We start from the raw sequence: 15,121 nt of genomic DNA, 5'->3' as shown, positions 1-15,121 counted from the left end.
CATTAACACACAAAAGAAAGTACTTTTTGCCAAGGGAGCAGTTAGGTGACACAACAGATAGAGAACCTGGTGAGGGATGAAGAAACTTCTTTTATTGAATTCAAATCGGACTTCCTACACTAGATATGTGACCCTAAGCAAGTAATTTAATTATATTTGCCTCAGTTTCTTCATCTGTAAAATGAGCTGGAGAAGAAAATGGCAAACGTCTTCACTGTTTTTGCCAAGAAATCCCCCAAAGGATCAGATCCAACTGAAAAAAAAAAACCTGAACAACTACAAAATCTTTGCCAAGAAAACCCCATGGGATCACAGAGAAGTGAACACAACTGAACAACTGAGCAACAAAAATAAAGCTAATGACTATTGATGACAGCACACATTTGGACCCATGCCCCTCTCAATCCCAAGTCCAATATGCTTTCCACTGTACTGCATTCTTTTTTCTTTCTGAAGTATGCAGACTATAGAACAGAGAGCTTGAATTTAGTTTCTGGCAGAAATCTAGAATGTGTTTTTAAAGAATAGTTAGTGACCATTTAGAAACTGAAGTCATAACTTTGAGGTAGAATCTATTCATCAATATCAGATAATGCCAGGCTATCTAAAAATTCCTTTTAAAAGGATTCTTAGTGGGGCAGCTAGATGGCACAGTGGATTGAGCATCAGCCCTGAAGTTAGGAGAACCTGAGTTCAAATCTGGTCTCAGACATGTAACATTTCCTAGCTATGTGACCCTGGGTAAGTCACTTAACCACAATTGCCTAGGGAGGAAAAAAGGATTATTAGCCTATTAGATTAAGAGAATGTGGAATACATGATTCACTAAAATTTTAGGAAGACATTTGAGAAAATCTCTCATGCTACTCTCAAAGATGAGCTGGAGAGGGAGAATTCTGGGAAAATAGAGTTAAGTCAGTAAATTTCAAGCTCTCCAAATTTCCTCTATAAACAGAACAAATTTGTGTCTCAGAGTTAACATAGATTGGTGAAAAACCAAGAAGACTTGGGGCTGAAAAGGGAGTTTCTTGGGACAGCCCAAGATAGGAAGAAAAATCCCAGAATAAGATTTAACCAAAGTGAAATGCAAAACTTTTGAGTTGGCTCTGCAGAAACCAAGTGGTGACCCTTGGGCTATCTGGGTTTGGCTGGAGCCTCAAAAAGAATCACAGAAACTTTCAGCTCTTTGATTACTTGGGGACAAGTGGGTCTGCAGATTAGGAACAGGTCCAGCTGAGCTGCTGAGAGGAAGCCAAGCACACAGGTGAGTGCAGATGCAGTAGGGTAGGGAGGGTGCAAGCTGCCTGTACTTTTGATTTGGGGTTCTAGATCAGAGAGGAGAGCTCAATGAAACTAGATGTACCATTCCTCTTACCCTAGGATTAGAGATGCTTACACTAATACTTCTCATTCAAAATAAAAAAAAAAAAACAGGCAAAGAAAAAAATTCAAACAAAAGTAGAAATATTTTTAAAAGATCACCAATCATCACATCAAAGAAATCCTTTGTGGAAAACACAAAGGAATATTATTGCCAAATTTCAAAACTCCCAGATCAAAGAGAACATTTTGCAAGAAACAAGAAAAAAATTAAAATATGCTGGTGCTACAATTGAATAGTACCGAGCAACAGCCAAAATAAAAGACCATAAATACTGGAATCTCATATACCAGAAATAAAACAAACAAACAAACAAACAAACAAAAACTAGGCCTGTGGGCAAAAATATCATATCTAGCAAAATTATCTATAATGTTTAATGAAAAAAAATGGACATTAGACAAACTTTTTAGGATTTCTAAATCCTAAAGATTTTAAGGATTTTCTTTCAATGAAACCCAAACTCAATAGAAAATATAATACATTAGAGTAATATCAAATATTAATTCCAAAGAACTTAACATGGAAAAATTATTTGTTTTTTCATGGAAATATAAACTATATATTTAATGTAAACATCAGTATTGGATAGCTCAAAAGATTGGGGCATGATCTGACTCTTAAAAAGCAAAATCATCTAAGAAAAAGTAAAAATAATAATTAATCTAATACAAATCAGGTGCGAGGAAGAATAGACCCAGAAGCATTAGAGGGAAAAAATAAACTTGTAAAAACCTACTTACACCAAGAATGGGTTAAATAGGCAACACTATGTATATACCATGAAGGTTATAGTACCCTTCAAATTCTGTAAAGTAGTTAGGGAGAAGACATGAGGAGAAGGAGAAGCAAAAGATGGGGGAAAAGATAAGGGAGAGATATATAGGTGGGGGGAGGTTTAGTAATAATATGGCAAATTAAGAAAAAAAATGGACATTAGACAAACTTTTTAGGATTTCTAAATCCTAAAGATTTTAAGGATTTTCTTTCAATGAAACCCAAACTCAATAGAAAATATAATACATTAGAGTAATATCAAATATTAATTCCAAAGAACTTAACATGGAAAAATTATTTGTTTTTTCATGGAAATATAAACTATATATTTAATGTAAACATCAGTATTGGATAGCTCAAAAGATTGGGGCATGATCTGACTCTTAAAAAGCAAAATCATCTAAGAAAAAGTAAAAATAATAATTAATCTAATACAAATCAGGTGCGAGGAAGAATAGACCCAGAAGCATTAGAGGGAAAAAATAAACTTGTAAAAACCTACTTACACCAAGAATGGGTTAAATAGGCAACACTATGTATATACCATGAAGGTTATAGTACCCTTCAAATTCTGTAAAGTAGTTAGGGAGAAGACATGAGGAGAAGGAGAAGCAAAAGATGGGGGAAAAGATAAGGGAGAGATATATAGGTGGGGGGAGGTTTAGTAATAATATGGCAAATTAAGTATTAGAATTAAAGTACAAGAGCAGGCATAGGAAGAAGAGATATATACAAATACTACAACAAAGATCAAAAGTAGAATTTATTAGAAAAAAAGTAATCTTTTATCTTAAAGTCAAACTTAAAGATTCAATCAAGTGAGAAATCTACATTATAAGAAAACCAAAATATTATTAATTTTACACGCACATTTACAAATGGATAAATGAGTGTGTACGTTTGTATATATCTGACTATATATATACACATATATACATGTAGCTCTATGAATTGTATATGTAGATATATGCATATGTGTGTGGGTGTGAATATATGTGTAGGTTTGTGTACATGTCATTATGTATATGTAAGTTTATCTATGCTTAATTGTAGACTGCTTGAGAGGGAAGAAAGAGAAAAAAAAGGAAACAAGAGAATAAAGTAAAAAAAGTGCATCCCAGAGAACAAAAGAACAATGTATAAAGAAGCAAAGAAAAATCAGATACTCATGAAAATGATTTTTTTTTTTCTATTATTATATATGCTTTCTTGAAATTTATTGTTATATATTTTGAATCTCCCTTGATGTTCTGCTGGGCACATGACAGTGTTCTGTTTTTTTCTTTTTCTTTTTCTGTCTTTTTCCATTCTGGTTTTTTTCTTATTTTGTATTTAATACAATAAATAAATTAAAAACAAGAAAATAAAATAAAAATAATAAAATGGAAATAAAAGATGAGAAGGAGATATGTAAAATGGAGAATGATAGATTTCAACAGATTACACACTGGCCATATGGCTAGAACCGAAGAATTATCAATTACTTAGTCACTGTCAACAAAGAAGACTGTCTTCCAAGGAATTATCCAGCGATCTGCTCTTCATATTGTGCTCTTTAACATTATGAAAAAATTTAGTCATATAGTAAAGGTCATATAGTAAAGCTCACATCAAATTCAAAGATATGACAAAGGAAACAGGTGACATAGTAAATAGAGCCACAATGTACTTAAAGTGAGGAAGATGAGTTCAAATCTAGCCTCAAGCACTTCCTAGCTGTGTGACCCCAGACTAGTCAGTTAAGCTGTACCCCAGTTTCCTCAATCATAAAATGGAGATAATAACAGGACCTATCTTCCAGAATTGTTGTGAAGATCAAATAGTATAATATTTGTAAAATGTCTGCATGGTACCCAACACATAATAGGTGATATATAAATTTTTCCCCTTCCTCCTATAAAGATGGGAGAGATAATTAATATACTAAACAAGAAGAATAAGGCTTTAAAATAGTCTCAGTCTAATGAAATTATATGTAATAGGGAAAACAATGATAATCAGGTTCAAAATTCAACTTTGCAAGTATAATATGGGTAGGACAAAGCTAGACAGCACTGAAAAAATGATCTAGTTTGGGAAGTGGTTAGTATACTGAAAAATCAATGTGAGTTAATAGTGTTATAGAACACCTAATAAAGGTAATGAGCTCTTAGGCGACACTGAAATGTAGTGTCCTGAACTATGGAAAAAATTATCTTTCTGTTCTCACCCTAGTTAGATCCTACCTGCAATCTTCTATTTCATTTTGAAAGCCCCATTTTATGAGGGATATAATTGGTAAACTGGAGAAAGCCAGAGGAGTGAAATGAGGATTGTGAAAGATGTTGAAATTAATCAATCAATAAGAATTATTAAGTTTCTATCTATCTATCTATCTATCTATATATCTAATCTAATTTTTTTCTTCTCCTTTAGAATGTCAGATAATGGAAAGAAGTATGTTACTTAATATATGAAATATTAACACAATATAAATAAATACAAATATATGTGTGAATATCTTACATATCTACCTATCTATATTTATATCTATACAACATAGTGGTTCAATATAAAACTGTTTGGGAGCAAAGGCACTAGCAGATAGGGAGAGATGAATCAGGAAAGACTCATAAAGAAGATAAAGCTTGAGCTATATCATGAAGGAAGAAAGAACTGATTAAAAGAAACTGGAGATACTTGGGTTGTAGAAGAGAAGGTTTAGGGAGACATAAAAGCCATTTTAAAAAATCTAAAGAGCTCTCCTATGGTTCGATTTGTTCTACTTGACTCTACTTGATTGAGATCACTGCATAAAAGTTGAAAAAAAGGAAAATTTAAGGTTGTTGTAAAGTTTAAGTTAGGTCATAATTTTAAAAGCAATTTATAAAAAGGAGGAAAGATTTCCTAAAAGTTGAGTTGCTCCAAAGTAGAACCAACTTCCTTCAAGAAGTAGTACCCTTCCCCTTACTAGAGATCTAAGGTGCAATGTCTACTTTTCTTAGATATGTTGTAGGTTTTTTTTTTGTTTGTTTATTTTAAAGTATTTTTAAGCATGGTATGGTTGCTAAGATCTCTTACTACATAGCTTTTATAAAGCAGTGAGCTGCACTGATGGGGTAGATAGACAGTTAGACAAAAATAAATAAATAAAAGCTCACATTACAGAGTACTTTGCAAAGCATATTCCTCACAACAAACATTAAGTAGCTTATATAAGTATTTCCAGAGGGGGGGAAATAATCTGAGGATCAGAGAAGTTAGATGAATTAATGAATTGCCCATGTTCACCCAACTAAGTAGTATTAGAAACAGTGCTTGAACATGTATCTCCTAATTACAGAAAGAATATATTTTTCATTATGTCACAATGAACTCCCAAATAGAAAGAGTAGCTTCCAGTTCAAGTTGCCACCTCATGACTATAAAGGCAAAATACCTCAAAACATTGAGCACAGGAAAGAGATTCAGGATGGGTTATAGTTTTGAAATAAATTAGCCAGAGAACAGATGTTCCATTGATTATTGATTCATTATTACTGGCATTTGATAGATAAGGAGATTTTTTTTGACGTATAGGAGACATCCCTGGTCCATAGAGTTCTATGTATAAAGATCTTAAATACTCTATATAAAAGTCAGATGTCCATGCCCAGGGACTAGAAATATTTTAACATATGAGGGTTTCAGATTCCACTCCTATCAAATATCAACTCCACAACTATCAACTTTTTTGACCAATTGCAGAAGGAGCTAAAAAAAAAAAGATAACTGAAGAAAATAATACATTGAAAATTACAATTGAACAAATGGAAGTGAATGACTCAATAAGACTTCAAGAATCAGTCAAACAAAAACAAAAACAAAAAATGAAAAAAGAAAAGAAAATATCCCAGGGACACTGATACATTGTTGTTGGAATAATTATTCTAGAGAGCAATCTGAAACTAAGTTCAAAAAATTATCAAACTGTGCATGCCCTTTGATCTAGCAGTGTTTCTGCTGGGCTGATATCCCCGGGAGATCTTAAAGGGGGAAAGGGACCCACATGTGCAAAAATGTTTGTGGCAGCCCTTTTTGTAGTGGCAAGAAACTGGAAACTGAAGGATGCTCATCAGGTGGAGAATGCTGAATAAATATGGTATATGAATGTTATGGAATATTATTTTTCTGTGAGAAACAACCAACAGGATGATTTCAGAGAGGCCTGGAGAGACTTACATGGACTGATGCTGAGTGAAATAAACAGAACCAGGAGACCATTATACACTTCAACAACAATACTATATGATGATCAATTCTGATGGACATGGCTCTCTTCAACGATGAGATGATTCAAACTATTTTCAACTTTTTAGCGATAGTCATCTACACCCAAGGAGAGGACTGTGGGAACCGAGTGTGGACTACAACATAGTATTCTCACTCTTTCTGTTGTTGTTTGTTGCATTTTGTTTTCTTTCTCCGTTTTTTTCCTTCCTTCTTGATCTGATTTTTCTTGTGCAGCAAGATAACTGTATAAATATGTATAGATATATTGGATTTAACATATATTGTAACATAGACTATCTGCCATCTAGGGAAGGGGGTGGGGGGAAGGAGGGGAAAATTTGGAACAGAAGGTTTAGCAAGGGTCAATGTTGAAAAATTACCCAAGCATATGTTTTGTCAATAAAAAAAGCTTTAATAAAAAATAAATTAAAAAAACCTTTTCAACTTAATATAATAAAAAAATTATCCATTCTGCATTCCATAAGGCATTCTAGTTCTTTGGCCACAAATTCCTTCTTTCTCCACAGATCTCAGAGGTAAACTATCCTTTGTTGTTCTATTTTGCTTATAATATCACTCTTTATGTCTAAATTGTGAACCCATTTTGAATTTATCTTCATATAGGGTGTTAGATGTGGGTCAATGCCTAGTTTCTGTCATACTATTTTCCAAATTGTCCAGAAATTTTTTTTCAAATAATGAGTTCTTATCCAAGAAGCTGGAGTCTTTGGCTTTATCAAACATTACATTACTATACTCATTGACTATTGTGTCTTGGGAACATAATCTATTCCACTGATTGACTACTCTTTTTCTTAGCCATTACCAAATGGTTCTGTTGACCACTTCTTTATAAAGTAGTTTAGATCTGGTACAGTTGGGTGACCTTCATTTGCACTTTTTCCCACTAATTCCCTTGGAATTCTTGACCTTTTCTTCTTCCAGATGAAATTTATTATTATTTTTTCTAGCTCTGTAATTTCTTGGCAGTTTGATTATTATGGAACCGACTAAGTAGATTAATTTAGGTAGAAATGTTATTTTTATTATATTAGCTCAGCCTACTTATGAAGACTTGGTATTCTTCCAATTGTTTAGATCTGAATTTATTTGTGTACAAAGTACTTTGTAATTGTGTTTATATATTTTCTGACTTTGCCTTGTTACGAAGAATCCAAAGTATTTTATATTATCTATAGTTATTTTAAATGTATTTTCTCTTTGTATATCTTGTTGTTGGACTTTGTTGGCAACATATAAAAATGCTGATAATTTATGTGGATTTATTTTATTTCTTGCAATTTTACTAAAGTTCTTAATTATAATAGTTTTTTGGCTTATTCTCTAGGATTCTCTAAGTATACCATTGTATCATCTGGAAAGAGTACTAAATTTTTGCCTCATTATCTACTCTAATTGCTTTAATTTCTTTTCCTTTGCATTGCTAAAGCTAACATTTCTGACAAAATATTGAATAGTAATAGTGATAGTGGGCAACCTTGTTTTACTCCTGATCTTATTGGGAATGGTTATAGTTTGTCCCCATTATATATGAGGTTTACAGATGGTTTTAAATAGATGCTACTGATCATTTTGGGGAAAGTTCCATTTATTCCTATGCTCTCTAGTATTTTTAGTAGAAATGGGTGTTGGATTTTGGCAAATGCTTTTTCTGCATTTATTGAAATAATCATAGGATTATCATATGGTTTCTGTTAGTTTGGTTATTGATATAGTGAATTATGCTAATAGGTTTTCTCACATTGAACCAGCTCTGCATTTCTGGTATAAATCCTACTTGGTCATAGCATATTATCCTTGAGATAACTTGATATAATATCTTTGTTAATTGTTAGGATTACCAGATGAGTTCTCACCTTGTCACTGTCCAGACAACCTGAGTTCTTGTGTCTGGACAGTGACAAGGTGAGAACTCATCTGGTAATCCTAACAGCTAATATTTTATTTAAGATTTTTGCATCAATATTCATTAAGGTAATTGGTCTATATTTTTTCTCTCCATTTTGACCTTAACTGGTTTAGGTACCAGCACTGCATAAAACTAATTTGGCATGACTCCTTCTTTTCCTATTTTTCCAAACATTTTGCAGAATATTATGATTAATTGTTCTTTAAATATTTGATTGAATTCACTTGTAAATCCATCTGGCCCTAGAGATTTTTTTCTTAGAAAATCAATTAATAGCTTGCTCAATTTCTTTTTCTAAAATAGCATTATTTAAGTAATTTATTTCCTCCTCTGTTAATCTGGGCAATGTATATTTTTGTAAGTATTCATTTATTTCACTTAAATTATCAGATTTATTGGCAGACACTTGGGCAAAATAGCACCTTATTATTGCTCTAATTACCTCTTCATTGGTGGAAAGTTCACCCTTTTCATTTTTGTTACTAACAATTTGATTTTCTTTTTTCCTTTTTCTAATCAAATTGACTTAAAGTTTATTTTGTTGTTTTTTTCATAAAACCAATTTTGTTTATTAGTTCACTAGCTTTCTTACTTTCAATTTTATTAATTGTTAATTTTTAGAATTTAAAATTATTTGTTTATTTTAATTTGTTCTTTTTCTCACTTTTTCATTGATCTTCTCTTTCTCTATTTTATGCAAGTAAGCATTCAAAGATATAAAACTTCTCCTAAGAACTGCTTTGGCTGCATCCCCATAAGGTTTTTTATGTTATCTCATTACCGTCATTTTCTTGGATGAAGTTATTGTCTGTGTCTATGATTTTTTTTATCCCATCTATTCTTTAAGACTAAATTATTTAGTTTCCAAGTAATTTTAGTCTATTTTTCTCTGGCCCTTTATTACATGTAATATTTACTGCATCAAGATCTGAAAAAAGTACATTTACTATTTCTACCTTTTTGCATTTGATTTTTTAATGCCCTAGTTCCACTGAAAAAAAAGCATATTCCTTTCTATCCTCATTCAATAGAACCTAATGGTCTATCATACCTAACTTCTAAAATTCTCTTTACCTTCTTAAATTCTTTTTTATTTATTTTGTGATTCTATTTCTCTAGTCCTGAGATTCCCTACCAGTATAGTTTTGCTGTTTATTTGTTCTTGCAGTTCTCTTAACTTCTCTAGGAATTTATATGCTAATATTAATATTTATGAGACTCATCAGACTGTTACCTTCCTGATTAAAAAAAAATTAATAGCTCTCCATCACTTCTAAAGTAAAGGCACAAACTACTCAACCCAAAATTTAAAAAATCCAATCTGATTCCTAGATAAGTTTCCAAACATTTCACATTAATCCACTTTTCACATTTTTTTTTTCAAACAGGCCAAACAACAGGACACTGAACTCAAAAACTTTCTCTTATTTCTATTTCTCTGTATAAGTACTCTTGCATATCTGGAACACTACTTCTTCCTCTGAGATTCCATTAGGACTCAATTTAAGTTCTAGGTCCTAAACAAGGCCATTCGTCTTCTCCCTAGGAGTATTCTTTTTTTTTTTTTTTTTTTTTTTCTTTGAGGCAATTGGGGTTAAATGACTTGCCTAGGGTAACACATGACTTGCCTATGGTCACACACTTAATAGGGTTCTTGATGTGTTATATGTGTTGCATCACCTTAGTAGAGTGTAAGCAAGCAGAGAGCAGCCTTGTATGCCTGCCCAGAGTCTAGTATAGTACCTCACAAGTGTAAGAACCTTCTAAACATTTACTAAATGAACAATGACTAAGAAACAAAACAGATAATTCATCATTACAGAACAATCTAGAGATGTGAAATGATTTTAAATAACGAATCAAATTTGCAAATTGATAAAAGAAATATCAAAAGTTTTGTTTTGCTAATAATCTATCAAAGCCATAGACATATTCATCATGAAATGAGTGGACAATTCACTGGATTTGAAATCTTCTAAGATCTGGATCTGAATCTCACCTCTGATCCTAATAGTGTGGGAATGAACCTCTACTTCTTTATTCATAAAATGGGAATTAAAATGTCAAAAGTACTAATTCAAAGAACTGTGAAATTGATAACATTTTCTATGCATTTCCACATACTTACATTGTTTTTTATTTCCCCTGTGTTTTAAAATAAAATTCAGAAAACCTCAGAGAATATCTTAGTCAAGTACTATTTGTGGTAGATAGAGTGCTTGGCAAGAAAATGTGAAGGAGCAGCTCATGGTGCAGTGGATAGAGCACCAGCCCTGGAGTCAGGAAGACCAGGCTTCAAATCTGGCCTCAGACACTTAACATTTACTAGCTGTGTGACCTCATGCAAGTCAAAAACCCTAAATGCCTTGAAAGAAAATGAAAAAGAAAGAAAGTAGAAGAGTAAGGTTGAGACCTCCCAATCTGTCAATTTCAACTGACTAGTTTTCATAGGCCTAACCAAATAAATAAAAGTTATATCAGATCTTGGTTTTTATGAAATCAGTTATTGTCAGAAAGAAAAGGAGCATGGTTCCAAATAGGAAACAATTAACTATCAAACTCACCATGATTAAAAACTAGGGTAGGTAAAAGCTCTGAGCGTAGGAGGAAAAGATGTTTCTGGGTAAAACAAAAAGAAAAATCAAAACTATTTTAAACCATCACTACCATTTGGCCATTTAATGATAATTCATCTGGTTAATACACGCACAACCCATGTCTTGGACTGCATTTGGAACTTAGCTAATGAGGTAAATTTACCTGGACACTTAGCATATGACGTTTGGTTTGGTTTTTTTTTTTAACCATGAATGAATCAAACAAAGGCAAGAGTACCTGGATAAAGGAGATGAAAAATAAAAGCCTGCAAAACCAGAACACAGACTCCATATAATGGGAAAGAAAGAATTATAGAAATTATATAGAACATATATATATATATATATGTACATATATATATATAATATATATTACATAATTTTAGAAAAAAGATTGGATTAAACAAGCAAAAGATACCTTGGTTACTGTGAAAGGATCATATTTTGGGGGAATGATTGAATTGAAAATTTACAACAGTGTATATTTGTTTCACAAATGCCATTCTTATATCATGCAGGTGATTAATTCATTAAAGGTTGGTTTTTTTTCCCCTCCAATGTAATATGCTTTATTTCTGATGTATATATGATTGTGTGCATCTAAGCAAGATTTACTTGCTGATTTGAACTCAGTAACAAAACACTGAAACCATCTGGTCATAATTACTTTTACTGTAGACATAAGTTATAAGATATAACACTCTAGCCTCTAGCCAGTACCTGGCTAATTCTATCCAATTTCAGGAACACAAACATCATAAGGAATTTACAATGGAATAGGAAAGGATTCCTCTCAAGCAATCTATAGCCCAGTGGGAAAGATAACATATATATATATATGTATATATATACATATATGAAATAATTTTTTAGTATTTGCATAAATTACAACAGATAAAAATTAATACATTAAGTTGTGTGGGGTATAGGAACAAAATAGCAAAAAGATTACTATCCCAATTATCAAGGAAAGAGGTAAATTTAAAAAAATGTAACAAAGTACAGAGAATAAACTGTGGCAATAAAATCATGTTTTTTATTTCTATATATATGTGTGTGTATATAGATAGATAGATAGATAGAAAGATATAAATAAAATATATTTTTATGAAGCCAAAGATTTTACTTAGCCACATACAGGTTGAAAACCATCATTTCCTTAGCAAAAAAATTTTCCTGACTAGTAAATGTTTCTAAACTTAAAACACTTATATGAACTCCTTAAGTGAGTCTTGGAGAGTTTGTGGAATCAGGAGACATTTACACATGTCCAAAGGCTTCCTGGATTCCACTTATGTTCCAGCTGCAAGCTTTTCTTCTGGCAAGAGCCTGTCACATGATTTTGTGACTCTTGTAAAATGTTTGCAAAAGCACTTTTGCAGTTATTATAACCCAAAAAATTTTAAAATGTTCCCATGGCCAGGATGCACTCAGAAAATTGTTCATGATTCTCTGAAGCAGATTTTTGTTTTTAATCAGACAAAGAATGAGGCAGGATCTGCCTATATAAAGCCTTTAATTCTTTTCCTCCCCCATCTCCCTCTCTCCAGTATCTTTCCCTCCATTCTCCTTTCCCCAATTCCCCTCCTCCTCTTCTTCCTCTTCCAGTTCCCCTCCCTTGCTCTATACCATCTGTTCTCTAGCATTACCTATTCATTTTGTAGGCCACACCAGGATTAGTTCTTAAAGATTTAAATAAGAGGTTAAATCTGGTATCAAAGAATTACTTGCATTTAGAACTTGCAACTGGTGCTGAGAAAGGAGGCACATATACAGTGTGCCCAGTATACCCTGAAGAAGCAATTGCCCCATCTCTTCAGGGCAAAAATTAGTGGAAATGCTCCCCCCGGAGTATGCTCCGTCATGTAATTCACTTTAATCTACTCCAGAGGAACCACTATAGCTCCTTAACTTTGCATGGGTTCCTGATGATCATTGCCCAGCTTTATTGCTTAGGGTCCTGATATGGGCTCCTCTAAGGTTTTATTTCCAAGGAGTCTGAGCTTACTATGACTATAGCATACCATTCAAATTCTTCAAGCCTTGTGTGCCATTCTTAACTCTGATAGAAATAGAGATCTGGATTTATATCCTACCCCTGATGTTTAATATTTTATGGCCTAAGACAACTCACTTAATAATTTCTAGTACTAGTTCTCTCAAATGCAAAATGGGAAAAATAATACTTATTTATCTAGCTTATATGGTTATAAGAGAAAAGCTCTGTAAATTTCTACATGCAAATAATTGTCCTCTTCCTCTTACTTCAGCTCCTTCTCATTCTCATCTGGTTCTAAACCAACAATATAACACTGATACGTGAGAATACCCTAGTTCCTTGGATTTACTTTGATCACATTTCTTTGTCCATAGATCCAACTAAGTCCAATATGAATTCAATTCAATTAAGGTTGACTGCACTAAGCATAATGGTCTTAAAAATGTGAAGACAAAAATTAAGCAGTCCATTTCTTCAAGGAACTTGCCTTTAAAAAGGTTTGATACAATGTGGGCATAAATAATAACCAAATACAAAGTGATTTCAAGAGAAGAGAAAGAATAACTGGGGAATTGAGAAAAAGTCAGGGCCCCTTTATACTCTTAAATACTTAGAACCCCTTCCCGAAGAGCTTTCAATTACATAGATTAGATTTATTGATATTCACTACAATAGAAATTTTAAAATCTGCATATTATTATGAAAATAGCTTTGGCCTTCTTTATGCCTTAAAGACATTTCGGGAATCCTGGGTCCTTGTACCACATTTGGAGAACTATTGACATAGTAGACAGCATCCAAACTTTCTTAACCTATTCCCAATACAATCTATGTTCCTACAAGTTACAAATTGACTCTAAACAAAACAATGACCAGAAGAAAAATATAAATTGAATTTACTGTATTGTCCACAAACATCTGGCACAACTAACTTTTATTTTGCTTTGATTCCATGAAGAAAGAGTCTTAGTTTATGGATAAGGAAAGGTCATGCTGGACTCACTTATCATATCATAAATATTTTTTTCCATTTCTTTCGAGTTACAGATCCACATTTTCAATTGCCCACTACTTATTTTCAACAGAATGTCTCAATAATTCCTCAAATTCTAGCAGTAGACCTACATCTCATACCCCATCCCAAAATAAGGTCAAAAGGGATATATGATTTGTGGATAAGGGAGGACATCATAAATAAATTAGGAGAGCAAGTAATAATTTACTTATCAGATCTTTGGAAAAGGGAAGAATTTATGACCAAAGAACTATAGAACATTATGAAAGGTAAAATGGACAGTTTGATTATATTAAATTAAAAGGTTTTTGTACAAACAAAACCAACAGAAATAAGGTTAAAAGGGAAGTTCAAAGCTGTGAAAAAATCTTTACAGCCAGTATTTCTGATTCAGGTCTCATTTCTAAAATATATAAAGAACTGTGTCAAATGTATAAGAATAAAACTCATTTCTCAATTGATAAATGGTCAAATTTGATATGATTGATTTGATATGATAATGATATGAACAGACAATTTCAGATGATAAAATTAAAGCCATTTATAGTTATATGAAAAAATGCTCTAAATCACTATTGATTAGAGAAATGCAAATCAAAACAATTCTGAGGTACCACCTCACACATTTCAGATTAGCTAAAATTAGGAAAAGATAATGATAAATGTTGAAGGGGATGTGGGAAAACTGGGACACTAATGAATTGTTGGTGTTGTGAAATAATCCAACCATTCTGGAGAGCAATTTGGAACTATGTCCAAAGGACTATCAAATTATGCATACCTTTTGACTCAGCAGTGTCATTACTGGATCTGTATCCCAAGAAAATCAAAAAGGAGAGACAAGGATCCACATGTGCAAAAATGTTTGTGGTAACAAAGAATTGGAAAAGGAGTGGATCCCCATCAACTGGGGAATGGCTGAACAAGTTGTGGTACATGAAAGTAATAGAATATTATTGTTCTTTAAAAAGTGATGAACAAGTTATTATATAACAAGTTAATTATAGAAAGGCCTGGATAAACTGATGCTGACTGAAACAAGCAGAATCAAGAATACATTATATACATTAAGAATAAGAATGTGTGAGGATCAACTATGAAAGGCTTGGTTGTTTCCAATAATTCAGTGATCCAAAGCAATTCCAATAGACTGGAAAGAAAATGCCATCTG

General features: G+C 32.5%; 1 protein-coding gene across 1 annotated transcript in view; it reads right to left on the bottom strand.

Annotated features, from left to right (window-relative positions):
• VWC2 (von Willebrand factor C domain containing 2) overlaps window positions 1-15,121 on the bottom strand; it is a 184,829-nt gene that overhangs the window by 134,729 nt on the left and 34,979 nt on the right. The gene's annotated exons all lie outside the window — the stretch shown is intronic.

The sequence above is a fragment of the Sminthopsis crassicaudata genome, chromosome 1, assembly GCF_048593235.1.
Source record: "Sminthopsis crassicaudata isolate SCR6 chromosome 1, ASM4859323v1, whole genome shotgun sequence".
Taxonomy (NCBI): domain Eukaryota; kingdom Metazoa; phylum Chordata; class Mammalia; order Dasyuromorphia; family Dasyuridae; genus Sminthopsis; species Sminthopsis crassicaudata.
This window is presented reverse-complemented; position numbering and strand designations above follow the sequence as displayed.